At 36.7% G+C, this 26365-nt stretch overlaps 1 protein-coding gene and 2 non-coding genes across 3 annotated transcripts in view; 2 read left to right on the forward strand and 1 right to left on the reverse strand.

The window, feature by feature from the left end:
• The window catches only part of LOC106673786 (photoreceptor ankyrin repeat protein-like), a 73562-nt gene that overhangs the window by 36506 nt on the left and 10691 nt on the right, over positions 1-26365 (reverse strand). The gene's annotated exons all lie outside the window — the stretch shown is intronic.
• On the forward strand, positions 1540-1613 carry Trnai-uau. The gene has a single exon. It is a non-coding gene; the product is annotated as a tRNA-Ile (tRNA).
• Positions 20538-20610, forward strand: Trnan-auu. Its single transcript has one exon. It is a non-coding gene; the product is annotated as a tRNA-Asn (tRNA).

Raw genomic sequence — 26365 nt, forward strand, 5'->3', positions numbered from 1 at the left:
GAAGATCCCACACCAATAACAAATAAATCTGACGTAATCTACAAGATCAACTGTTTAAACTGTCCGGCAACTTACATCGGTCTTACATCCCAATATCTGGATAAGAGAGTAAAGCAATATATCTATGATTGCAAAAAACCCAAGTGAAATCCTACAGCACTCGCTACCCAACTTTTTGAACACCAACACAATTTCGACTTCAAAAATCCAAAAGTATTACACACAGAACAAAACAAACATAAAGGTAATTTCTTAGAAATGGTTTATATCAACAGAGATAGCCCCAGCATCAATTACAGAACAGATACATGTAAACTCAGTCGCAGCTACGCCTATATCATTAATCAAATTCAATACAGATAACATACCTATATCATCACATTTCATTCCACACATCAAATATTTTTCACATAGTCTAATGCCCCAACAATTTAGCTTTCCTTTTCCTATTTATCCCTTTCTATATAATCCTGAAAGGATAATCTGGCCGAACCATTACCAACACATTTTTTCCCCTTTTCACCTCAAAGAAGCCGACGCTTATACAAAAATGTCTTTTCTATACCAACATCCTTCCCCACCCCTTCAAAATCCAACGTATATAAACATAAAACAGCAAAATCTCACTGGCACTGTCGACACGACACGCAAGAATAGCACAATTACACAGAAGACAAACACTTTGAATGAGTAGAAATACTTTGATTGAATATAAAATATATATTTTTCATCGTATAAATTCACTTTTCCACATCCAAAATGTAATTGTTATATGTAAACAATGTTTGTAAATCCCAGGCCCTGAAGATGATCTCAATAAAGATCGAAACGTTGGCACGATAAAGAAAATGTTTTTCTGAAACCTACATCACACCAGACCGCATCTCACGATTTCTAAATAATTATCAAATAATTTCATGCCAATTTAAGCAAGTATGGCCTTTTTTTTTCTTTTCTATAAATATTTTTCATTGTTTACTTCATTATTCACAACTGAAACCATCAACAATTGCATTAAGTAAATAACTTATTTACAGTATGTGCAAAATGACTTAGATATCCAATATTTTTACTGCTCACTTCACTAAACAAGGAATTGCATGGCCAATCCTTTTGGATCTTCTAGCAGGATTATTTAGAAGAGTGGATGATAGAAGTTTGGTTAGATAGATGAATAAATAGATAGATAGGTAGATAGAAGGACAGAGAGAGAGAGAGAGAGAGAGAGAGAGAGAGAGAGAGTCAGAGTTAAACTGAAAGTGAGATAATTATATAAGAGGAAGAGCATAGCGATAGAGTAAAACTTATATATCTATATATATATATATATATATATCTCTTAAACATGTACTTTTAGAGGTAAAGGAGCGGGAATAGATGGATAGATAGACAGAGATGGAGATAGATACTTAGTTATTCAGATATCGTGAGATGCGGTCGGAAGTCCCGACCGCATCTCACGCTATCTGAATAACTATAGATTAACGGTCACTAATCTCTACACATAGATACTTAGGTTGATAGAGAGAAATATAGATAGCCCCAGTGGCGCAATTGATTAGCGCACGGTACTTATAATGCCGGGGTTGTGAGTTCGTGCCTCACCTGGGGCACTTATTTTTTGGGGGACCGCGGTAGCCGAGTGGTTAGCATGTGAGACATGAGAGAGAAACAAAAAATATAGATAGACAGATAGATAGGTAGACAGATAAGTAGATAGATAGATAGATATTTAGATAGATAGGTAGATAGATAGATCGAGAGATCTATAGAGATAGAGATTCATAGACTGATAGACATTTCGTTCCCGAGAACTCATCGTCAACAAGAAAAGAGGATCTTTAGCGTCCGCACCAGGCCTTTTCGGCCTTATCGGACGTTTTGATTCTCAAGATGAGAGCTGACGCACCTCCGCATACGACGGAATGGTGTTACCGTCGGAGCATTGGCGTAGAGGCGCCCTAGCCCCTAAGGGCCGACACAACCTCGCTCTCCGCTTGTCCACTCCGAATGGTCGGGCCCGCATTGTGCATTGTGAATTGAGGAGTTGCCTGGACCCGATAATTATGGCGGTGGATTTGGTCGGATTGAGGAGTAGGGAATTTTTATGGGCTCAATCGTTGATGGAGTTTAGGTCTTTTAGGATCTTGAGAGTGGCAGAGTGAAGATCGGAAGGGTGGAAGGATATGTATATTTGGGAGTCATCGGCATATAGGTGATAGTTACATGGATGGAGTCGGGCAGATCATTGATATAAATGGAAAAAAGGATAGGAGAGATGCTAGAGCCTTGGGGTACCCCAGATTTTAGAGGGAGGAAGGAGGAGGTAAGGCCATTGGGAAGGGAGACAGCTTGGTGGCGATTGGAAAGGTAGGAATGTAACCAACGGATAGTGCTGGCGGAGAAGAAAAAAGATTCGAGTTTAGAGAGGAGAGAAGTGTGAGTGACATAGACTGAAGACAGACAGATAGATGTATAGAGATAGAGATGCATAGACTGACTATCTATATCTCTATCTATCTATGCTCTCTCACTTTTTTCTTTCTACCTCTATCGCTATCCTCTTCGTCTTACCCCTCTTTCAGTTTTACTCTCTCTTCCACTCCCTCTCTCTCTCTCTCCGCCCATCTCTNTCTCTCTCTCTCTCTCTCTCTCTCTCTCTCTCTCTCTCTCTCTCTCTCTCCATCTCTCTCTCTTTTTCTTTCTTTTTTTCCTCTATCGAACTACATTTATACCTCTAACTATAATTTTCCTCACCCCTTTCTGTATTTACATTTAACTATATCTGTATCTTCTTTCACTCTCTCTCAATCTCCATTTATTTATATACACCGCGTGTGTGCGCGTGGCCTTACTCATTTTTTTGTCTATAACACTGCACTACTAAGTCGGTTAATGTTGGAATGATCTGACATAAAATTTGTTTACCTTTTGATGAACTGAATACCAGCTTTGAAACTGTGTATCTGTAAGAGTGACATGAATGCGTCCTTTGTGTGCCAAATGTCAATAATTTCCGAACGCAAACATGTAAACACGACGAATCGCACGGTCGTGACTTTTAAAAGGCTTTAGTCATTAAGGAGTAGAACATCCATCAAGATCTTGTACCATAGAAATTACCCTCTGACAACCATTGGCTCGATTTCAAAATTGAACAACGCTGACAAACCTTACCAATAAGCCAATTATCGGCCATCGGTAGTTTCTATTTCCCGCACTACCTGCCCAATTAAAAATCAATTTTGGCTCTGGTTGAACAGACGTTTCGTACTAGATCACCATGAAATTACGACGCCGAATAATCCAGAATTCTAATCTTCAGAATAGAGAAATCTCGAGTGTGTCTGGTCTTTATAAAAATAGCGGGTTTTTTGGCATTGTTTAAGACGTAAGTACTTAGCGGTCGAGGTTCTATTAATAGGTGTGTTTAAAGATACCGGGCTATTAGTGATATTACTCAGGCGTTTTGTTGCCTTCTTCATTAAACCCAACAGTTAGCCATCGTATAAATTCGAATAATACGTTGTTCAATAATTAGTCTGTATTGAAGTTTTCACATCCCAAATCAAATACAAAAGCTCATTAGGTCGGGACACGTAATCCCACTTAGTTTGTTTTCTTCGTTAAACTTTACCTCTTTCACTAGTTTAATAATACTAGAAATACACATTACAAATAGATCATCATGCTATGGCGTTCGCTTATTTAACAATCGTCCGCATTTTGGATTGTGCCAGATGGAAGGCAGCTAAAAAAAGGCCGCCCCAGTTAAAATGTTACAAAATGTTTGATACCGTTAAAATATAACGAAATGCCATTCTTTGTTGAGTTGCCCCATATTGTTCTTGTTAGGAATATTAGGGATAAAAATTTGATTAGACCGGCGGTTAGACAGTCCCTGATCCTATTGCTGTATATCTAGGTCAGGCGGGGTTCAAAAATATTACATAGTCGATGAATGTCCGCATGTTATAATCGCGCTAAGATTTGTCAGATGGGGAAGCACGTCAAATTTTCATTTAAAAAAAATGACTGGAGTACCAGAGATATGTACATAACTGACTGTTGTGTCTATCTTTATATCTATATGTCCATTTTTACCTTCAACTCTATCTATTGCTATCCTCTACCTTTTTCATACTCTTCTCTCTCACTCTCTCTCTCTCTCTCTCTCTCTCTCTCTCTCTCTCTCTATCTATCTATCTATCTATCTATCTCTACCTCTAATTTTATCTTTATCTCTATCCTCTACCTCTATTTTTATTTTTAACTTTACTATCATCTGTCTCTATCCTCTTCCTCTTTTCAATTCTCTCTCTCACTCTCTTCATTTTCTCTTCCTTGTTTCTTATTTTACTCGCACAATTTCGCACTTTATCGTTTTCTCTCTGAACTCCACAATTCTTTCTCTCTCTCTCTCTCTGTGTCTCTCTCATTTCTCTGCTTGTTTCTTCATCTTACTCCCACGGTTTCACGCTTTATCACTGTATCCCACTATACATCGATTTCTCACTCTCTCTCTCTCTCTCTCTCTCTCTCTCTCTCTCTCTCTCTCTCTCTCTCTCTTTCCCTACCTCTAATTTTACCTTTTCTTTATCCTCTACTACTATTTTTATTTTTAACTTTATTACCATCTGTACTATGCTCTACCTCTTTTCCCATTTCTCTCTCCCTCTCTCTCTCTTTCTTTAGCTCTAATTTTACCTTTATCTTTATCCTCTACTACTATTTTTGTTTTTAACTTTATTACCAACTGTACCATCCTCTACCTTTATCTCTATCCTCTACCACTATTTTTATTTTTTATTTTATTACCATCTGTCTCTATCCTCTACCTGTTTTTACTTCTCTCTCTCTCTCTCTCTCTCTCTCTCTCTCTTTCTTTCTCTCTCTCTTTCTCTCTATTTTCTTTACCTCTTTCCTTGTCTTACTCCCACAATTTCACACTTCCTCTCTGTAACCCACTATATATCGATTTCTCACTCCGTCTCATTTCTCGCTCTCAGAATCATTTAATTTTACCATGTGATTCTTTTTTTTTTTAATATTTTACTGTACTATTACCTTCACGTTCTCACATTCTCTCTCTCGCTCTCACTCTCTCTTTCCCTACCTCTAATTTTACCTTTTCTTTATCCTCTACTACCATTTTTATTTTTACCTTTATTACCATCTGTACCATCCTCTACCTCTTTCCCCATTTCTCTCTCTCTCTCTCTCTCTCTCTCTCTCTCTCTCTCTCTCTCGTCTATCTATCTGTATTTCTACATATCTGTCTAATCTATCTACCTGGCTTTCTATCAATGTGTCTATTTATCTTTCTATTTATTCATATTCATCTTTCTCTCTCTCACGCTCTCTCTTCCTCCCTACCTCCATCGCTCTCTCTCTCTCCCTCCCGACTTCGCAACCGAAGGGGAAACATTTCTGTCATCTCTGCTCTGAGTCACGTACGAATCGAAGATGGGTTTAGCAATACAAAAAAATGAACAAGCAGTTTCATATTTGGCGATCGCAGATTGCAAATAGGTGAATTTAACCTCGCGATAAATAAAATCACGCTCGGCCCATACAGGTTTGAACTGTGGCCGTTTTTAATAGCTTTCATGAAAGAATGGCGAAACAGGAGACCCTTTTGAAAATGCCGATTGAATGTTAAATAAATATATAAGTTCAGAGCAGCGCGTCATAAGAAATGTTCGCTTTTTATGCTTAATACATTATTTATTACACCTTAATCCAACAATAAATATAAGATTTCCAAATTTTTTTAACATAATCCTGCGATAACACTGGGGGTTTTCGTGCTCATAAGGTTTCATCAATATTTTATTACTGTGATAAGTACTAACAGGCTATTAAAATGTCACGATATTTCAAAAAATATATTTGATACACATTTTTTGTACATTTGACATTTATCGAAAATGCCGAACTGCCTCTCTCGGATAAAACCAGGGAAACGATCAATCCAATTTGTAGCTTATTTTAGTTATCTATTTAAACATTTATGTCTATTTAGCAATTAAATTAGTTTAATTAAATTTAAATTAATTAATTGCATTTTAGTTAAATTGCGGATATAAACCAGTTGACTACATTATCGGATAAGTGCAGAAACTTGAGAATAGATATGCCAATAGAAGCTAAATGATTAATTTGTTTATGGTCAATACAAATTTTTTATCGTTTAATAATTAGTTTTGTAACACTACCAATCAATCGGGTGTGCCGCGTGAAGGGGATGAATTATATTATACTTTCAGCACATTAATATATTTGATTAAATACTATCGTAGTTAATCAAATATTTTGCTGAAACATGAGATGTTAACAACCACTGGGATATGCATTGTCAAGTAGAGGTAGTTCCAATCATAAGACATAGATAGATAGATAAAAAGTAAAGTAAATTAAACTAGTTAGAAATTATTATACACATAGAAAAATTGGTAGATGAATAGAGTGCGAGAGAAAAAGATTAATAGAAATAAATAGAATTCTACAGGTACAATAGTAGATATATATATGTCACACGATATGATTGAATGTGAAAAAGATTGATATCAATAAAGAGAGAGTTAGAGTGAGAGAGAGTGAGATGGGAGAGAAAATACTACAATAAAAAGAGATGAAGTAGAAAGTGAATGACAGAGAAAGGAAGAATAAAAGAGAGAGAGAGAGATGGAAAAAGAGGTAGAGGATAGAGTTAGATATAGAGGTAAAAATAGAAATAGGGGAAGAAGGTAGAGGTAAAGGTAAAAATAATAGTAGAGAGAGAGAGAAAAATGGGAAAAGAGGCAGAGGATGGTACAGATGGTAATAAAGTTAAAAATAAAAATAGTAGTAGAGGATAAAGATAAAGGTAAAATTAGAGGTAGAGAAAGAGAGAGAGGGAGAGAGAAATGGGGAAAGAGGCAGAGGATGGTACAGATGGTAATAAAGTTAAAAATAAAAATAGTAGTAGAGGATAAAGATAAAGGTAAAATTAGAGGTAGAGAAAGAGAGAGAGGGAGAGAGAAATGGGGAAAGAGGCAGAGGATGGTACAGATGGTAATAAAGTTAAAAATAAAAATAGTAGTAGAGGATAAAGATAAAGGTAAAATTGAAGGTAGAGAAAGAGAGAGAGGGAGAGAGAAATGGGGAAAGAGGTAGAGAATGGTACAGATGGTAATAAAGATAAAAATAGTAGTAGAGGATAAAGAAAAGGTAAAATTAGAAGTAGGGAAAGAGAGAGTGAGAGAGAATTTGAGAAAGTGAGGGTAATAGTACAGAAAAATATTACAAAAAAAAGTAAGAATCGAATGGTAAAATTAAATGATTCTGGGAAAGAGAAATGAGACATAGTGAGAAATCGATATATAATGGGTTACAGAGAGAAAGTGGAAAATTGTGGGAGTAAGATAAGGTAAAAGGTAAAGAAAATGGAGAGAGAGAGAGAGTGAGAGAGAGAGAGAGAGATTAATCAAGAGAAGGTGGCCATAGGAGGGAGGGTGGAGAGAACAACCACAAAAAAGAAGATAGATATATAGAGTTATTGATTGTTTGATTGATTGGTTGGTTGGTTGGTTGGTTGGTTAGTTAATTGGTTGATTCATAAATAGGTAGGTAGATAGATAAAGAGGGAGAGAGGGGGAGAGAGAGAGATAGAGAGAAAGAGAGAGAGTGAGAGAGAGAGAGAGAGAGAGAGAGAGAGAGAGAGAGAGAAACTGGCCACGGCTGTGGGGGGGAGAGAACAACCAGAAAAAAAGGAAATAAATAAATAGATAGATTGATAAATAGGAAAGTAAATCGATAGGTAGATAGATGGATGGAGAGGGAGAGACTAAAGCAAGAGAAATTGTCCGTGGGAGGAAGGGAGGAGAGAACAACCACAAAAAAAGCAAATAAATAGCTAGATAGATTGATAGATAAATACGTAGATAGGTAGACAGATAGATGGAGAATGAGAGTGAGAGAGAGAGGGAGAGAAAGAGTGTGTGACTCTGTGTGAATGTGCAAGGGAGAAATATTTAATAGTTAGAAGGAGCAAAAGAGACTATTTTGCTTAATAACCTTTTTCAACAGATGTAAAAATATGAGATAATATATGTTAATTCTGTTACATTATTAAATTAAGGCGAAGGAGGTAGATAGGTAAATAGATAAATAGAGAGAGGGAGAGTGAATAAACGGGTATGATGGGAAGGGGGAGAGAGAAAGAGAGAGTGAGATAAGATAGAAAGTAGTGTGGGTGGGTGTGTAAGGTGTGTAAGAGAGAAAAAGAGACAGAGTTTTGATTAATAATCTTTTTCAAGAAATATGGTAATAATATCTGATAATACACGGCTAATTTTGTTATTTTGCAAAAATAAAGCGAATATTTAGCGAAGATAGAAGAGAGACAGAGGGAGGCAGATGGCACAGTGCAAATAAGAAGTAGATAAATAGATCAATAGATGGAGGGAGAGGGGGAGAGAAGAGAGAGAGAGCGAGAGAGAGAGAGAGAGAGAGAGAGAAAGGGAGGGGGAAGAGAGAGAAAAGAAGAAGGAGAGGGAGAGAGCGAAGGTAGAAAGGGAGGGGAGAGAGAGAAAAGAAGAAGGAGAGGGAGAGAGCAAAGGGAGAAAGGGAAGGGAGAAAGGGAATGGGAGAGGGAGAGAAAGGGAGGGAGGGAGAAAGGGAGGGGGAGAGAGAGTGAGATAAGCTAGAGAGTGGTGAGGATGTGTATGCGTGTAAGGTAAGTAAAGCAAATATTTTTAAAAGAAGGAGGGTGGGTGTGAGAGAGAGAGAGAGAAATGGGAAAAGAAGTAGAGGATAGAGATAGATGTAGAGGTAAAAATAGAAATACGGAAAGAAGGTAGAGATAAAGGTAAAAATAATGGTAGAGAGAGAGAGAGAGAGAGAGAGAGAGAGAGGGAGAGAGAGAGAGAGTTAGAGGAAAGCAGAAGGGAGGCAGATCGCATAGGGTAAATAAGAAGTAGATATATAGATCAATAGGTGGAGAGAGAGAGAGAGAGAGAGAGAGAGAGAGAGACGGGGAGAGAGTGAGAGTGAGGGAGAAATAGGAAAAGAGGTAGAGGATGGTACAGATGGTAATAAAGTTAAAAATAAAAATTGTAGTAGAGGATAAAGATAAAGGTAAAATTAGAGGTAGAGAAAGAGAGAGAAAGGGAGAGAGAGAGAGTTAGAGGAAAGCAGGAGGGAGGCAGATCGCATAGGGTAAATAAGAAGTAGATATATAGATCAATAGATGGAGAGAGAGGGTGAGTGCACGAGATACATATATATTGGGTTGTCCGGAAAATAATGCAGGATTTTGGTATTAAACAAAAAAAAAGAAACTAGTTACTTTAAAGCAATGTTCTTTAATCAAAATAATTTCCCATACTCTCAATACATTTCTCCCAACGTGTTGGTAACTTATTAATTCCGTCTGAGTAGAATTCAGAATTTTTAGAATTGATAAAGTCAATAAATGCATTTTCCAGTTCCGTTTGATTTTTGAATATTATGTGTTGTAAGTAGTGGTCCAGGTGTCTAAAAAAATGGTAGTCAGTAGGCGAGAGGTCCGGAGAGTAGGGTGGGTGAGGCAAAGTTTCATAGCCAAGCTCCAATAATTTTTGTGACGTTACACGTGACACATGTGGTCGAGCGTTGTCATGCAACAAAATGGGCCCTTTCCGATTGACCAAAGAGGGCTTCATTACTGCCAATTTCTGATGCATGGTATTAATTTGGTTACAGTATGATTCAGCATTGATGGTTTCGCCAGGATTTAAGAAGCTGTAGTGTATTAAACCAAATGAAGCCCACCATACCGTAACCATTACCTTTTTTTGATGAGTTGGGGGCTTTGGAAAATGTATTGGAGCTTCTCCTTTGTCGAGCCACTGTCCAGAATCCACTTTTCGTCACATGTAACAATTCTGGCCAGAAATGGGTCATTTTTGTTTCGACAAAGAAGTGATGCACAAACATCAAAGCGCTGATTTTTTTGGCGATCGTTTAATGAGTGTGGAACCCAATTTTCGAGTTTTTTCACTTTTCCAATCGCCTTGAGGTGGTCAGCGACGGTCGTTTTACTGACTTTGAGTTGCTCTGCAAGTTCTCGAACAGTTGTTTTGGGGTTTTCTTCCACCACTGATCGCAGAACATCATCATTAAGAGAGGAAGGCCTTCCACGACCTTCTTCATCTTCAAGGCTGAAATCTCCCTCCCGAAATTTTTTAAACCACCTTTGCACAGTGCACTCATTAACACAACCCTCGCCCCAGACTTGGTTAATGTTTCTAGCCGTTTGGGCTCCGCTTCGGCCGAGTTTAAACTCGTAAAAGAAAATCGTACGAAATTCTCGCTTTGACATTATAAGGATGACTGAATTATTTCCAAGTAGCGGAATGCTACAGAGGTAAACAAACAATATCATTTGGAAGAGGATTAATAAGTGTTGACATTCATACAAATGAGTAATCCTGTAAACGTAAACAGAATATTTTATATAGATTTTTTTTAATGAAAACTTAAAATCCTGCATTATTTTCCGGACAACCCAATATTAATATGTAATTTTTTATAAACTGGTAAAAAAGAGAAAATTTTCGTTTAAACATTACAAATAAGATGTAACTTCACTCTATATAACTTTGTGCAAAAATAACAGAGAGGATAAAAAAAATGTTTATTTTGACCCATGTGTTCATATTGATAAGAGCATGACATCGCTATGTGGGTAATCTTTTTCCAATGGTTTTCCAGGTCAACTGGCATTACAAAAATCACTGCGAATAAATAATTATTTCGAAAATTACTCCTAATATGAATGAGTTTTTCGCATGTACGCACGCAAGCATAAGTAGAATGAGAGAAAAATAAAGAAACAGGAAAAAATAAACGTAATATTGTGTAATTACTTTTGTATATGTAATGTGTATGCTGATCATTAAACATATAACCAATTTTTTTGATATTTCTTTTAATTGAATTCTTGAAATGTGCTGCTGATGAGCCCGATCAGCGATTATCGTGACAGTCCAGGAAAGATTAATGATTTCTACAATTTAAATTAATTATGATTATATATTGCCTTTCTAATGTAATATTGTCGTTTTTCTGATAATTTAAATTTAGTTTTGGGGCTTTTCAATAATGTGAATTTTGAACCGAGGATGTATTGATGAATGACAGCACCGTCGGTATCTGTCTGATAGTATTGTGTATTTTAATTTTTCTCCAGTGACATCCGGCATGTGCCAGCTGTTTGATATGAACGTGAATATCAACCCCTTTTGTCCTCACAATCAGCTAACGTGCTAATAAATGTCGTACGTTACAATAAATGTAAATATAATAAATTTCTATATCCGAATTTGTTTTCATTCCTGTCCATTTTCTTCGTTTACAACCATGTTTTCTTTGTTTGGTTTTTAAGAAATGGGGCGAGATTTGTTTGATCTCTGAAATATTTTCGGACGCGAGGGCGTAAGACTAGTGGGATTTCTACGAGGTTCGAAAGCACGTCTTTGCACCGTGGAATTTTCACATTCTGCCCTTATAAAAATCAACTCCCTATGGATTTATACTATTTGCAATGTCAACAGGCTTTAAATGTCAAGCTTAATCGTCTCTTTTTCTCATTTTAATGACGTTTTATTTCACATTTCGACCTGTTTGGAAAACGCAAAATATTTCTTTGTAGAATGGGGCTTAAATGACAAACATTCACGCTGCAGCAAATAAACACCCTATTCTATGATTTCATTAGTTGTTCACTCCTGAAACCTGGCTGACCAAATATGAGAGCAATTACATAATTTTTATTCATACAAAAAACTAAAGTTAGGATGTACCATCGAAGTCGTACAGTACTTTGTGCATACTGAAACTGGCATGGTTTTAAGTAGGTTATTTCTGTATTTACCTTTATTAAGATAATTTTTTTTAAAACAACATGAACTACAATCATCGCTTAAGTTTGACAACAAATGCTCCATCCTCCATACTATCCAGACCTTGCCTTCCGAATAGCACTTCACAGGATTCTCTATTCGGCGTGAATGGTGCCGTAAAATGAAGAAAGGCTGTCCACAAGGATCTTTCTGTGGCCCAGGATTCTCTATAACATTAAACTTTTTTTTACGAGGGTTCGCAACAGCAGAGGTCATATAAACCCTCAGGGTGCCGGTGTTTTTGAAAAAAAAAAAAAACATTTGTAAGTATGTCATGCAGGGCCGCTGAATTCGAACCCGGCACCTTTACCTTACAGTGATGAGCGCCGTGTCAACGCCCAAACCGTTGCGGCCACAGACGCCCTCCGATTAAACTATTGAAGACTGCATCGCAAATTGTATGCGAATTCGACCCGGATAGAAAAAAAATATATACACGCAAAACAATACCATTCAACTAAGGGAAGAGGTGACCAGTTGTGAAGGAATTGCAAATTTTAGTTGTCCAGTTCGATCTGGATATAAAATGAGCGGCATAAGCATGCCAGTTAATAAATATGTTGTTCATTCTCAGCGAAAATGTTCTGGAGAGACAGTGATGTACTAATTCATACAGGGTGTCCTTTTTAGATGGCCCGGGTGATTTTCTCTGAACCATTGACGTTATCAAAAAAGAAAAAAGACGTATTTGATATTTTTTAGTCTAGTTACAAATTTTTACCATTTTTTGGAGAAAATGATACACGGTACACCAGGCCCAGTTCAACATCAAAATTTCAAGTCCTATACATCCTGACACATCATTTTAAAGGGTTTTTTACACTAAAAACAACGGTGCACTCGGATTTGAAATTGGTATTGAATTTTAAAAAAAAGTTGTGGCAAAAAGAAACCTGCAGCGTAATTTCGACAAGGTGCTGAATACTTTAATGTATGTTCGCGAAAATTCGAATCCCTCTCTGCGAAATGATGAAAGGATTTTAGGTTTTTGAAAAAATAAAATAAGAGATGTACTCCGGACTTACAATTGTAAGCCGTATCGCTCTTATCTTGTCCAGGGACTTCTGGACTCTCATTATGACGGGCGTCTTCCTTGCAGAAATGCCGACTGGGGAGGCTGAAGAAAACGTTCTTCCATTCTATGGACTGATGAATCAAAGTTCACCTCTAATGGCGTATTAAACCGTCGGAATTTTCGAACGTGGCTAGAGGAAATATTACAAAAATTGTCAAGATGGAGAATCATTATTTGACGTTGTTGCAGAGGAACACTATCTAATAATGTTGGTAAAACTTCGGTAAAAAAATTCAGGAACTGAGCACCATTTAAATTATTTTTGAATCGAAATGACGCCCAATTAATTTATTTCCGAGAAGTCCACATTAAAGTTGATACTGTTAACCATCTGATGACAAGAGTACGAAATTCTTGGATTTTCCACTGCCCGTGTTCAAAAATTCCAACGGTTAAGTACGCCATTAGAGGTTAACTTTGATTAATCAGTCCATAGAATGGAAGAACGTTTTCTTCAGCCTCCCCAATCGGCATTTCTGAAAGAAACATTAGACGCAATGGAAAATCCAAGAATTTCGTACTCTTGTCATCAGGTGGTTAACAGTATCAACTTTAATGTGGACTTCTCGGAAATAAATTAATTGGGCGTCATTTCGATTCAAAAATAATTTAAATGGTGCTCAGTTCCTGAATTTTTTAAAGAAATTTTTACCAACATTACTAGATGGTGTTCCTCTGCAACAAATTGAGCGTCATTAAAAAAATCAGCTGATAATTGGAACGTTGCGTTGGCGGAGGTATCAGCGGTTCACTTTGGCAATTCATGTCGAGAGACGTGGTTGTAGAAGTCCTTCAACCTGATGATGAGCTAAAAGGCTCGAAATCCGGATCGTTGCAAAACAACTTACTCTGAGTAGGAACTATCTTTTTAAAAAGGATTAAACGTTTTGTGGTTTACTCTGTGGTGATCACTAAAAAATCTTGGTATTTAAAACATTTTGACTACTAATGCAATCGTTGTATTGTCCGCAAATACACTTCTTGATACTAAATGATCAAAGGTGTATAGGAAGGTTACTCATAGATTTTCGAATGTTTCATAAGTTTTTCATTATGATTAATAACAATTAATTTATTTATTATTAATGCGAAAAATGTTGAGCTACTGGATTATCTATATAAGCGCCTTTATGTAAATCCTTTGATAAAATTAAATTCTTTGACGACACCAACTTTTTTTATCCTTTTTATTTCTTTTCCCATCGTTTCTTCTTTTCTGATTATTTTGTGATAAGCACATATTGCGTGGATGTCCCAACGGAAAGAAAAGACAATTTTTATTGAGAGACAACTCTCGTTTTAAATGCTTAAATCTATTTGCATATCCAGATTATTGAAGAATTTTCTGAGAATACTGAAACGGCCAAAAAGCATTATCATGCTAAAGCACAAGTTTGGTTAGGCTCGTTGCCTTGAATAATTCAAATCTTCGATTTCCCATTGAAATGTATCTAGCATGGCTGATATTGCGATGTTTTCTTCACTAATGAACCAACAGAAAAGCTCAAATTGTTATTAATTGGCCGTTCGACGTCGAGACGTTGCAATTTTGCTCAATTATTCTGGTTCGGCATCCGACCTGCTTCCTGTTAAAGCCCGACGCCGTGTAAATAAACGCGAATCCGCATTTAAAAATAACATTGTTACGTGCATACGCGCCCGGAAAATGCGCCGATGCCTATAAAAAGGCGTATTCGTTTTTGTTTTGTTTTTAGGAGGCCGAGTATCGCGAAGTCGAACTTGGAAATTCGAACCGTAAGTAAATACATTTCCATCAACGCCATGAGCCGACGCCTCTTATGTTTGCCCACAGGCCAAACACGGCATAAATTTCGATTCGGTAAACAGAAATGAGCCGGCACTAGGATATTTTAGTCGGCGGGTTGGACCATGAAATCGAACCAGTTTGTTATCGGGCACCTTTTCGATATTGGGAAGGTCCACGGTAAAAATACAATGCATCAAAAGAGCCAAAAATTAACCATTACTAAAAACTAACATCATTTAACTCCGAAGTTCCGTGGTGACCTATAATAAATTTACCAAGTGGGATCGCGTTGGGTCCGTATTTGTCATAGTAGAATTCTTCGAAGAATAGCCCTTGTAATCTTAATTTCTAATAATTTGGCAATAGTGAAGTGGTTCTGACCTCTCGTTTGCGACAACCAACCGAAGTAGAACCCTTAATCTCTCCTATGAGGCGCTAGTCACAGTAAACTTATGATGAAACAACCCTCATCAATACTGGCAAAATCACCGCTGCAATTGGAGAGGGCTAAACTCAGAGGAGTGGTAGGACTACTAACCGGTCACTGGCATCTGGGCAAACATCGACACAACATGGGCATATACAACAATGATCACATCTGCAGATTATGCAATGAGGAGGAAAAAACCCACCCAATTTAGATTACAGAAAAAAAACCAAGGAAATGAAATTGTAGCAGCTAATGTCAATAACCTAATACTTCTGAAAAGAAGAATTGAGTTGATTGCACTGAACTAGGGAACTGGGAAGGTGCTCCTAACAGGAAGGGGCTCGTACACCGCTGAAAAGACCCGAACCCTTCTATGGCATAGGAACCCACACTTTTAATGAGGACCTCAGACAGAAGGACAAAAAGAAAATTACGGAACAATGGAATTCACTCATTGGACAGAAACAATCCAAGAATCTAACAAATTTCGGAAGGAATGAAGTTACGTAAGGTGTCAAAGGAAGCTGGAAAAACTGCGAATCCGTCGTATCCCGTGAGGACGGGTGTATAACGATGGTCATACGCAAGTTTCATGCGAAGGTCACAGATAGAAGACAGGCACTCTCTCCTGGTACCTTCCAGTGGTCTCGCCACGACCAACTACGAGTCCATTCCCAGTGTAAGAGGGGCTGAACATTGGAACATTTCTGTTACCCCGTAGTACAGATGGTTATGTACCCTCCCCCGTCTGTGCAGACAGGATCTGGTACCCTAACCCACGTGTGTCTCTGATGGAACCCGCCGCCCCATGTCGACCCGAGGCCGACACGAGTACAGCTTGTGCTTTAGACACCATTATTTTCCGCCTAAACCAAGGGTTGGGCGAAGTCGCAGGGAAGAATGAAGGAATCTGGATTGAGAAAGGGACGTGGATGAGGACAAGGTACGCCTTTTCCGAGCCCCGAGCCTTATCCACATTGTACCACCCGTCGTCGTTGTAGTTCCACATTAAGTGGGCTTCAACTCCCTGGGTGGATGACTAGAAAGGTACAGCCAGAAGGCTGCAGTGCCTAGAGAGCACAAATCTTCCTACTTTCATCATCATCATCATCTCACAACTTTCTCCACCCGCAGGTGAAGACAGAGCCAATAAGTGCCAAAAAGCATATACAAACATGATCCTATCTGCAGATTAAATAATGAGGAGGAGGAAACAGCCACCCATGTCATCTTCGAATCCGGACCAACAGCTCTAACATACGAAAAATCTAGGGAATGAACTTGTAGCATCAATGATCTGATACTTCTGAGAAGAAGGATTGAGTCTATTGCACTGAACTAAGGAACTAGGAAGGTACAATAAGCCTGAAATGAGAACAAACTTACAGACTAACTTTAAGAACCTTATCGCAAAATCTAAATAAACTTTGATTACAAGTTAAACTTTCCTGAGAACCGCCATCCAGAGCCATTGGTGAGACGCGTATGTCCTATGCTCAGTCTTGTTAACATCGTTCTACCATTCTTTTTCATTTTCTACACGGGCCATGGTTAATATTCCTTATAGTTCTGAGAAGAGTTCGATCTGTGCTTTTATCTAAGAAATAAATGTTTTTTGTGTTCCCTAGCTGCTGTATAAATCTTGTAGTTTATTGAGTTAAATGAAGTGTGAAATGCCTACATTGAACGATAAAACTTTTGAAAGCTTAGGGCATTAGCTTTCTTCCTGTAATTGCAATTGTCGAACAAAAGTTGGCCCACTTGGCATCGTAATTGAGAAAATCCATCACGTAGCTCGTTTACTCATTTCCATCGGGTCTCGTCATTCTTAATATTAACAAATAACGTGACTACTTCAAGAAGGTAGCCGATATTTGCCGAGGCACGAATCCAAGGCACGCTTTCCGATCGGGACGACGCTTCCGTGAAGTGAGGACAAGCTGGCGTGCATGTCCCATGCCATCATGCAAATCGAACATCTGTTGCACGTTCAAATGATTTATCGCCGTTTGTTAATAATACGGTTTTTAACGAATGCACGCCCTTGGCAATATTGACAACGATTTTGACCTAATTTGACTGAAACGGAGACTACATTGTTACAAATAAACATGGTTTTGTTGTGTGGTATTTAGTGACCGTTAATTAATGATTATTTGGAGATCGTGATCATCTTCAAGATTCAGATCATCCCCTTTTTTTCCAAAATTGGTTCCAAAGTCCAGGTTCAAGTTAAAAAGGTTGTAGGTTGAGATGGGGAGTTGGTATCCGATGGATCGAAGTGACGATAGCGTCGTATTGAGCCGAAGGTCATGGGTTCGAATCCCGCTCGTGACACTGACTTTTTTATCTGAACCAATAACTTCCATAAAGAACAATTCATTGCGTAGGTTGAGATGGAGAGTTAGTTTCCGAGAGGATCAAAGTCTCGATAACTGAAGTGGTAGGAGCAGCGGCGTATTTAGCCGAAGGTCGTGGGTTCGAATCCCGCTCATCACACTGACTTTTTTATCTCAACCAATACCTTACATAAAGATTAATTAATCGAAAGAAGCTATTTGGTCAATCGGATCACGAAATATAATGGATATAAAACAATTGTTACATTCCAGCCATCAAACAATTTCTAAATAATCTAAATACCCAACAATTTATCCTTCCTTTTCCTAATAATCCCGTCTATAATAATCCTGAAAGGATAACCAAGCCCGAACGACAAACATTACTCCTTTTTTCTATCGTCGGTCTGTTTTGTTTTTGTTGTGTGTCCCAAACTTGGCAAAATCTTAAAAACACCTTTACGCCATATTTCGAAGCTACAATGACAATCAATCCCATTATTTCAGGTTCTGGCGATATCATTCTACCATTTGTATTCTACAATTTCAACTGTGTTATAGTCAATTGCATGAGCGGAAGAAATGCTGCTCTGGTTTTTTAGACGTCCTCCTTCTTCTCTCAGATCCGCTATGCCATATCGGCTATTGCGCAAGGCAGCACGCTTGGTCCCACTCTCTATTCAGTATAAACTGGAGATATTCCTATCTGTCCTGATAAAAATAAATCACATATGAAGATGATCTTTTCAGCTAATAGTATTTTTTTTTCTTCACTGTTCTAGATAGGAAACAAGTACGCATTCAGACTCCCCTTCATTTTTCATGTAGTTTGTTGCTGAAGGTCGATTTATTTTTTTCAACCTGGATTGGACCCAAAAGTTGTTGGCACTCTCAACACGACAGACAAGAATGACACATCTACACGGGAAACAAACACTTTGAGCACTGAAGATGATCTCAACAAATACCGAAACGTTGATACGATAAAGAAAATGTTTTTCTAAAACCTACGTCAAACCAGACCGCACCTCACGATCTCCAAATAATCATTGGCTAACGGTCATTAAACACCACTCAAATTCTTAATTTTAAGTGAGAACCCCCATTTTTCACACTTTTCTTTGAAACTAGATATTTTGGCGAGAAAAATGAGCACTGAGTTATTAAAATCGGTCTAATAGAACCGAAGAGGATTTTTTGAAAATGCTGTTCTAGTGCGTTAGGTCGAAACCACTTTATTTTGCCTTCTACTGCACATATTTTGAAGAGGAGTAGAAAATCAGCCAAAGTAGAGAGAAAAAAACTAATGAAACAACTCAACTAATTCCACACAATTATGCGCACAAAACATTTTCAGCGCTGAGTGTCACTCAGATAAGAAAGAACTTGTCCCAACAAGAGTCTGGAAACGAAAAATAAACAGCGTTAGTTCCTACATACCTTTGATTTGCTATTTGACCTTTTTATTCCCAGATAGCAATAGTTATGATTAATTGTTGACCGTTAGTTAATGATTAATTGGAAATCGTGAGATGCTCTCAACACGACACACAATAATGACACATCTACAGAGAAAACGAACACTTTGAGCCCTGAAGATGATCTCAGTAAAGATCGAAACGTTGACACGATAAAGAAAATGTTTAGAAATTATAAATGATGGAGTGAGTGTGGTGTTCAATCATTTTTAAAAAGATAGTTCCTACTCACAGTAGGTTTAACCGGATTTCGAGCCTTTTAGCTCATCATCAGGTTGAAGGACTTCTACAACCACATCTCACGACATGAATTGCCAAAGTGAACCCGCTGATACCTCCGCCAACGCGACGTTCCAATTAGCAGCTGATTTTTTTAATGGCGCTCAATTTGAATGTGCGAAACGCGGAAAATGTTTTTCTAAAGCTTACGTCACACCAGACCGCATCTCAAGAACTCCAAATGATTACTTTCTACATAGTCCACATACCCAACAATTTATCCTTCCTTCCCCTAATAATCACGTGTATAATAATCCTGAAAAGATAATTAAGCTCAAACGACAAACCATTGCCCTTTTTCTATTTGTCGGCCCCTTTCACAGCAAAAAAGCCGATTCCTCATAGAAAAATGTATTTCTATCCCTACTACCTTCCCCACTCCTTCAAAATCAAACATAAACAAAAACACATTTATATCTCACTAACACTCCCAACGCGACACACAAACGTGACACAACTACACAAAACATACTTTGAGTGAGTACTTATACTTCGTTAAACCTAAAATTTCAATATCGCGCACATCATTGTATAAATCCATTTTCACATCGTCAAATTTGTATAATCTAAGGAATGTTTGTAAATCCCAGGCCCTGAAGATGATCTAAATAAAGATCGAAACGTTGCCACGTTAAAGAAAATATTTTACCTACATCACACAAGACCGCATTTCAAGATCTCCAAATAATCAGTTTTGTTATTTTATCCACTCAAATTTATTGAAAAGTGAACCAAAAGTACTTTTGAGACTTTATAAAGCAAGAATTACTACTCGATCAATACAAGGGTACACGGCTTCCTGTATAAATAATAAAATAGGCCAGGGATTGGTCCCTCAGCAGACTGTACTGCCTCCAGGTGAACGGCTCGTCAAGAATATTCTCAAATTTACCTCTCAACGTCCTTTAAAACTAATACATATCAATATTGTGAGAATAGGGTACAGTTTGTATAAATAAATATAGTAGAGAAAAACAGAAAAAGATCAATTTGACCAAAAATAACCGTAATTCACTATTTTTTGTGGTCTGCTTGACCAATTAATATCTTTCAATTAATTAAGGTTTTTAGTTGAGATAAAAAAGTCAGTGCCACGGGCGGGATTCGAACCCACGATCTTCAGCGGACAAATTTGTCGCCGGGAATCAAATAGATTACACGACATTTCAAAAATGGCAAAAAGGAGGGAAAATTCAAAAGGTGGGGGTTGAGATGGGAAGTTAGTGCCCGAGTGGATCGAAGTCACGATAGCTCAAGTGGTAGAGCAGCGGCGTATTAAGCCGAAGGTCGTGGGTTCGAATCCCGCTCGTGACACTGACTTTTTTATCTCAACTAAAAACCTTAATTAATTGAAAAATAACCGTAATAATATACAGCCAAAAATAATATTGAAAATTCTGCATTATGTTTCGTGGTCCGACTGACCAAATAACTTCTTTCAATTAACTAAATAAAAAAACTAGTGTCACGAGCGGATTCGAACCCACCCGACCCCGGCCAAAGGTCGTGGGTTCTGATCCCGCTCGAGACACAATCTTTTTTATTTCAATCAATACCTTACATAAAGATTAATTAATTGATTGAAAATTGTGTTCGAGTTTGACTTTTACAACCTGTAGGTTTTTTTTAACAAAAATAGTGTTCTTAAACGTTAATTAAAAGGTTGAGAATTTTAGTTAATTAACGCTTAATTTTCCATACAAATTCGTTATGATATACCAGATGATAACAAAAACTTTTTAAATTATTATTTCTGAAAAACATTCAAAGAATCTCACGTTAACGAAATTAAAGTCCCCCATCTCAATGGGACGCTTAAAGCTGAAATTTCCAGCATAATTTCCAAGGGCTTTTGTCGCCCTTTGATATTGGCATTCTGACATAGTCTAGTGTACCTCGGGTACGAAGGTAAACCTATCTGGAATGCCTTAGCATTGGACCTTTTGAGGTCTTGAGTTAGTTATATACAATTAATTGGCTTTCGTGACAAATATTATCAAGATTATATTTTATTACAATATTATTATGTAGAAATGTGTGGTGTTGAGTGACCGTTAGTCAATGATTATTTGGAGATAGTGAGATGCGGTCTGGTGAGACGAAGGTTTAGAAAAATATTTTCTTCATCGTGACAACGTTTCGATCTTTATTGAGATCATCTTCAGCGCCTGGGATTTATAAACATTGTTTCAATTTTACAAATAGCATTGTATAAATTAATTTTTTCACATCCTACATGTATTTCTATAATTTAAACAATGTTCATAAATCCCAGGCCCTGAAGATGATCTCAATAAAGATCGAAACGTAGGCACGATATAGGCTGAACCACCCGTTTTTTCTAATCGTCGGCTCCTTTCATCTCAAAGAATCCGACTCCTCATATAAAAATGTCTTTATATCCCGACTTCCATCCAACTTATATAAACATTAAAACATCAATCACTGGCACTCTCAACACGACACACAAGAATGACACATCTACATAGAAAACAAACACTTTGAATGAGTACAAACACTTTGATTGAATTTAAAAATTCTAGCATTGTATAAAGTCATTTTTTTCCACATCCTACATGTAATTGTTAAATTTAAACAATGTTTGTAAACCCCAGGCCGTGATAATGATCTCAATGAAGATCGTATTGTAAAGATTGTATAAATCCATTTTTTTAAATCTAAAACTTTCTAGCATTGTATAAATTTATTCTTTTTTTTTTATTTTAAGCGTAGGTTTATAACTAAATAAGTTTTTTTTATTGTATATATGATATATTTTCCAAAACGTAGCGTATTTTTTAATGCAGATAATCAGGATTTTCTTAAATTTTTTCTTCGTATTATCGCATGATAAATGGTCCTTTGGGCCGCGGCGAGACAAAATTAATCTGTCCTCCATCTGGGAGATTAGTGGACCGGTCCCCTACGTCCATTTCGTCCTGATAAATTAACCACAAAATGCAAGATGAGAACAAACAAATCTAAAGCAGATTTTTCTTCACGGTTAAAAGGTATAATAGAAATTTATTATGTGATTTCAACATGTTTTTATTCGGGGCGATCAACCTGAAATTTGGTCATCTATCATTTGGGTCTCATTTGGGTCATCTATATCCGGAACATGTGTACGTATTTACTGACGGCTCTTCCATCGACGGCAGAACAGGTTATGCCCTTTTTGACCCTAAACATCAATACTTCCAACTTTAATGTCTGTTTATACAGCAGAACTAATTGCGATAGATAGCGCTCTCGATTACATACGAAAATTGGGTGATTCTAAATTTTGTATCCTCACAGACTGTCGAAGCATTATAGAAAGGATAAATAACATTACCCCAGAATATAAATGCAGAAACTATATTTTTGCCCAAATCTGTAAGAAAATGCTTGAGGCATGCAGGCTTATGGCAAAATGAAAGGGTGGATGCACTTGCAAAGGAGGCTGCAACATCAGGTCCAACCCTTGACATTAAAATTCCTAAAGATGACGGGAAAAACTTTTTGGAAAAGTTTTGTAGAAATCTGTGGCAAGAAAAATACAATGCATCAAATGTTGGCAATTATTACAGGTCACTGTACCCTGAGCTTAAGAAAAAAAACCATGGTTTTCGGAAGGCGATAGCCCAGAAGGAATTTCAAAGGAGTTCTATTCTACTATTTTTAGACTGAAGACAAATCATGGCCTATGGGGTAGCTACAAGAAGAGAATCGGTTTGGCATCGTCGAACTGTCCCACTTGCGATTGCCCTTCAAATCCTTCCCACATAATTTTTGAATGTCCAGAATACGAAAATGAAAGAGACAAACTGCTAAAAAATCTGAGCAAAGTCCCAAACATTTCCAAACCAATAAACTTAGAATCTGTCCTAATAAGCAACAATCCATCAGCTTTCAACATAATCTATGGATTTCTAAAGTCGATAAACGTTTCTTTTTGATTATCTTCAACCATGAAAATTTAGAAGATGAGAAGATGATAGAACTGAATGAGTGGGTGCGGGCGCACGGCGGGGACCTGGTCCTGGTCGGCCGATCCCGCTCGACAGTAAAATGAAAATAGAAAACTTCATGGCTAATATGCCAGCGTAAACCCCCCCCCCAAAAAAAAAAAAAATCATTTCCGTCTGCGAAGGAGAAGAAAACCAGGATAACTGTTGACAGATGGTAAAATCATTAGTACATAATTGAACGGCTGGTAAATATCATGTTTAAAATGGCTAACAAGAAATAATTTCTATAATTACACACGTAAAATTAATTTTGCAGTATTTTTTTGCTTGAATCAACTTTGAGTCATGTTGAATCCCCCTGTCAATATGAAGCATAGCGGAACGTTTCTACCCGTCATCCTCGTTAATATTAAATTGTTGCACGAATTATTGAAAGGATTATCGATCTGTATCTTTGGTTAAAATTGCAACAAAAGGCCACAAGGCGAATAATCGTTCAAAGCGTCAAACCCCTTGTCACAAACTGTAACGTGCTAAATAAACCGGACGAGCTTTCATCTCGCTTTGCAGGGCGCGTAGGAGAAGAATAAAAATAGAAGAAACGAAATCCGAAGAAGAAAGATAACACCTGCGGTCAATCATCACACGAAAGGCGCCCTTACGATTCTCGATGTGGAAATGACACGGGACACGACATAAGCATAAATTCGAAGTCGCTCTTCCCTGGAAGGCTCGTCCTTCTTTCCGACAGTCTAGATCATATTTAAAGTGCTTAACTTCATTTATAATCTCACATAATGCAAGAGGATTTTATCTTTATTGAAATCATAGAAATCCTGTTAAAATAAAATAAAAAGTCGAAGCGCTCATATACGTTAATGATTTCTCATAATAAAACAGGATTAGTTTTCCCAAGAGATATTAAATACACTGCTCCACAAAAAAAGTTATGCTCTTTGAATTTTGATATTTTTTTAAGTACTTGCCTTTTCAGTAATATGAACACCGATATATTCGATAATTCAGGGATTTATTAAAAAATTTAGTTAGTGGGAAAATAAAAATATTCAAAAACAAAAATATTAATTAAAAAAAGAAAAAAACCACTTTTGTGTACGAACATAAAACAAATTCAATTAATTAATATTTATGAAAGGTATTGGTTGAGGTAAAAAAGTTAGTGTCACGAGCGGGATTCGAACCCACGACCTTCGGCTAAATAAGCCGCTACTTTACCACTTGAGCGATCTATCGTGAGTTCGATCCGCTCGGACACCAACTTCATTTATAAACATTGTTTAAATTTTACAAATACATGTAGGATGTGAAAAAAATATATAAAAAAAAATTTAGATTACAAAAATTGAATTTATACAATGCTATAAAATTTTAGATTAAAAAAAAATGAAATAAAAAATATGAATTTATACAATGCTAGAAAATTTTTGATTAAAAAAATAAAATAAAAATGAATTTATACAATGCTATAAAATTTTGGATTAAAAAAATGAATTTATAAATGCTAGAAAATTTTGGATTAAAAAATGAATTTATAAAATGCTAGAAAATTTTGGATTAAAAAAATAAAATAAAAATGAATATACAATGCTAGAAAATTTTGGATTAAAATAAATAAATTTATAAAATGCTAGACAATTTTGGATTAAAAAAATAAAATAAAAAAATGAATTTAGGAAATGCTAGAAAATTGTATATTAAAAAAATAAAATAAAAATGAATTTATACAATGCTAGAAAATTTTTGGATTAAAAAAATGAATTTACAAAATGCTAGAAAATTTTGGATTAAAAAAATGAATTTATAAAATGCTAGAAAATTTTGGATTAAAAAAATAAAATAAAAATGAATTTATACAATGCTCGAGAATTTTGGATAAAAAAATGAATTTATACAATGCTAGAAAATTTTGGATTAAAATAAATAAATTTATACAATACTAGAAAATATTGGATTAAAAAAATGAATTTATAAAATATAAGTCTGTTGTCAATATTTTGTGATGATCCAGAGAAAGGCACCGCATTTCTTTCTTTCTCTTTCTCTCTTTCTCTCTCTCTTTCTCTCGCTCTCTCTCTCTCTCTCTCACTCTCTCTCTTTCTCTTTCTCTCACACACACACTCCAAATCACAATCCTTTTCTGTTTAGTCTCTGTCTCGTCTGTCTCGCTCTCGTACTCCAAATCTTATTCTACATTTAGATTTCTTTCAACAACTATTTGTTCCACCATTGCGCAATTAATCATTCTAATCTTTTTATACGTCATTCCGCTCAAACTGCAAGGATTCATTTTTCATCATGCTTCACCATTTTTCTCTCTTCTCATTCAGGTAAATAATTTATGATTTGCCTTATTCAAATCTTCACCGGGTGTTTGTTTCTAAGCCCATTAAAAAGTTGTTTTAAATAAATTTCAATACATGTATTACGGGACCGCGGTAGCCGAGTGGTTAGCATGAGAGACTCTCACGCCGCGGTCGTGGGTTCGATTCCCACCGTCGTCTCTGGCCCTTTTTTCCCGATAACCCCCAATTTGAACACACAAGAATTCGTACTATGGCTAATATGCAAGATCATAAGGCCAATATAAGGCCAATAAAACAAATAATAAATAAATAAATTTAAAAAATAATAATAATAGTTAAAAATTCATTTTCTCAGGATAAACAAGTTTGTATGTGTGTAAAAACTTGATTTCAGTTTTTCCTGTTTCAAAAACTTATTTAAGTCTTATTACTAGTGCAAAACCTGTGTTTTAAGATACAACTACAATAGATTCTAAACCTGTAAGTAATTGAGGCCTATTCGAATTAGACGAACTACAATACTACAGAAGCAAGCAGTAAAACAGGTCTGGTGTATTAACAAACAAAGATTCTCTGTAAAGCTCTTTGAAAAACAAAGCACATGGATAAATAATTCATCAACCCTCAAAATATCACAAAGACAGTAAAAAGTAAGAGTCCTTTTATTTTTGGAGTGGTAAAATCCTGAGGGAGGAATGAGGTGGTTCAAGTGATCACGTGTGCTCTGAACATCATGCGGCTCCACTCTTGTCGTTGGGTTCGCTCGGTTTAATCCAGGTTTGAACAACAAAC

The sequence above is a fragment of the Cimex lectularius genome, unplaced genomic scaffold (genome assembly GCF_000648675.2).
Source record: "Cimex lectularius strain Harlan isolate CLEC.00 unplaced genomic scaffold, Clec_2.1 scaffold6, whole genome shotgun sequence".
Taxonomy (NCBI): domain Eukaryota; kingdom Metazoa; phylum Arthropoda; class Insecta; order Hemiptera; family Cimicidae; genus Cimex; species Cimex lectularius.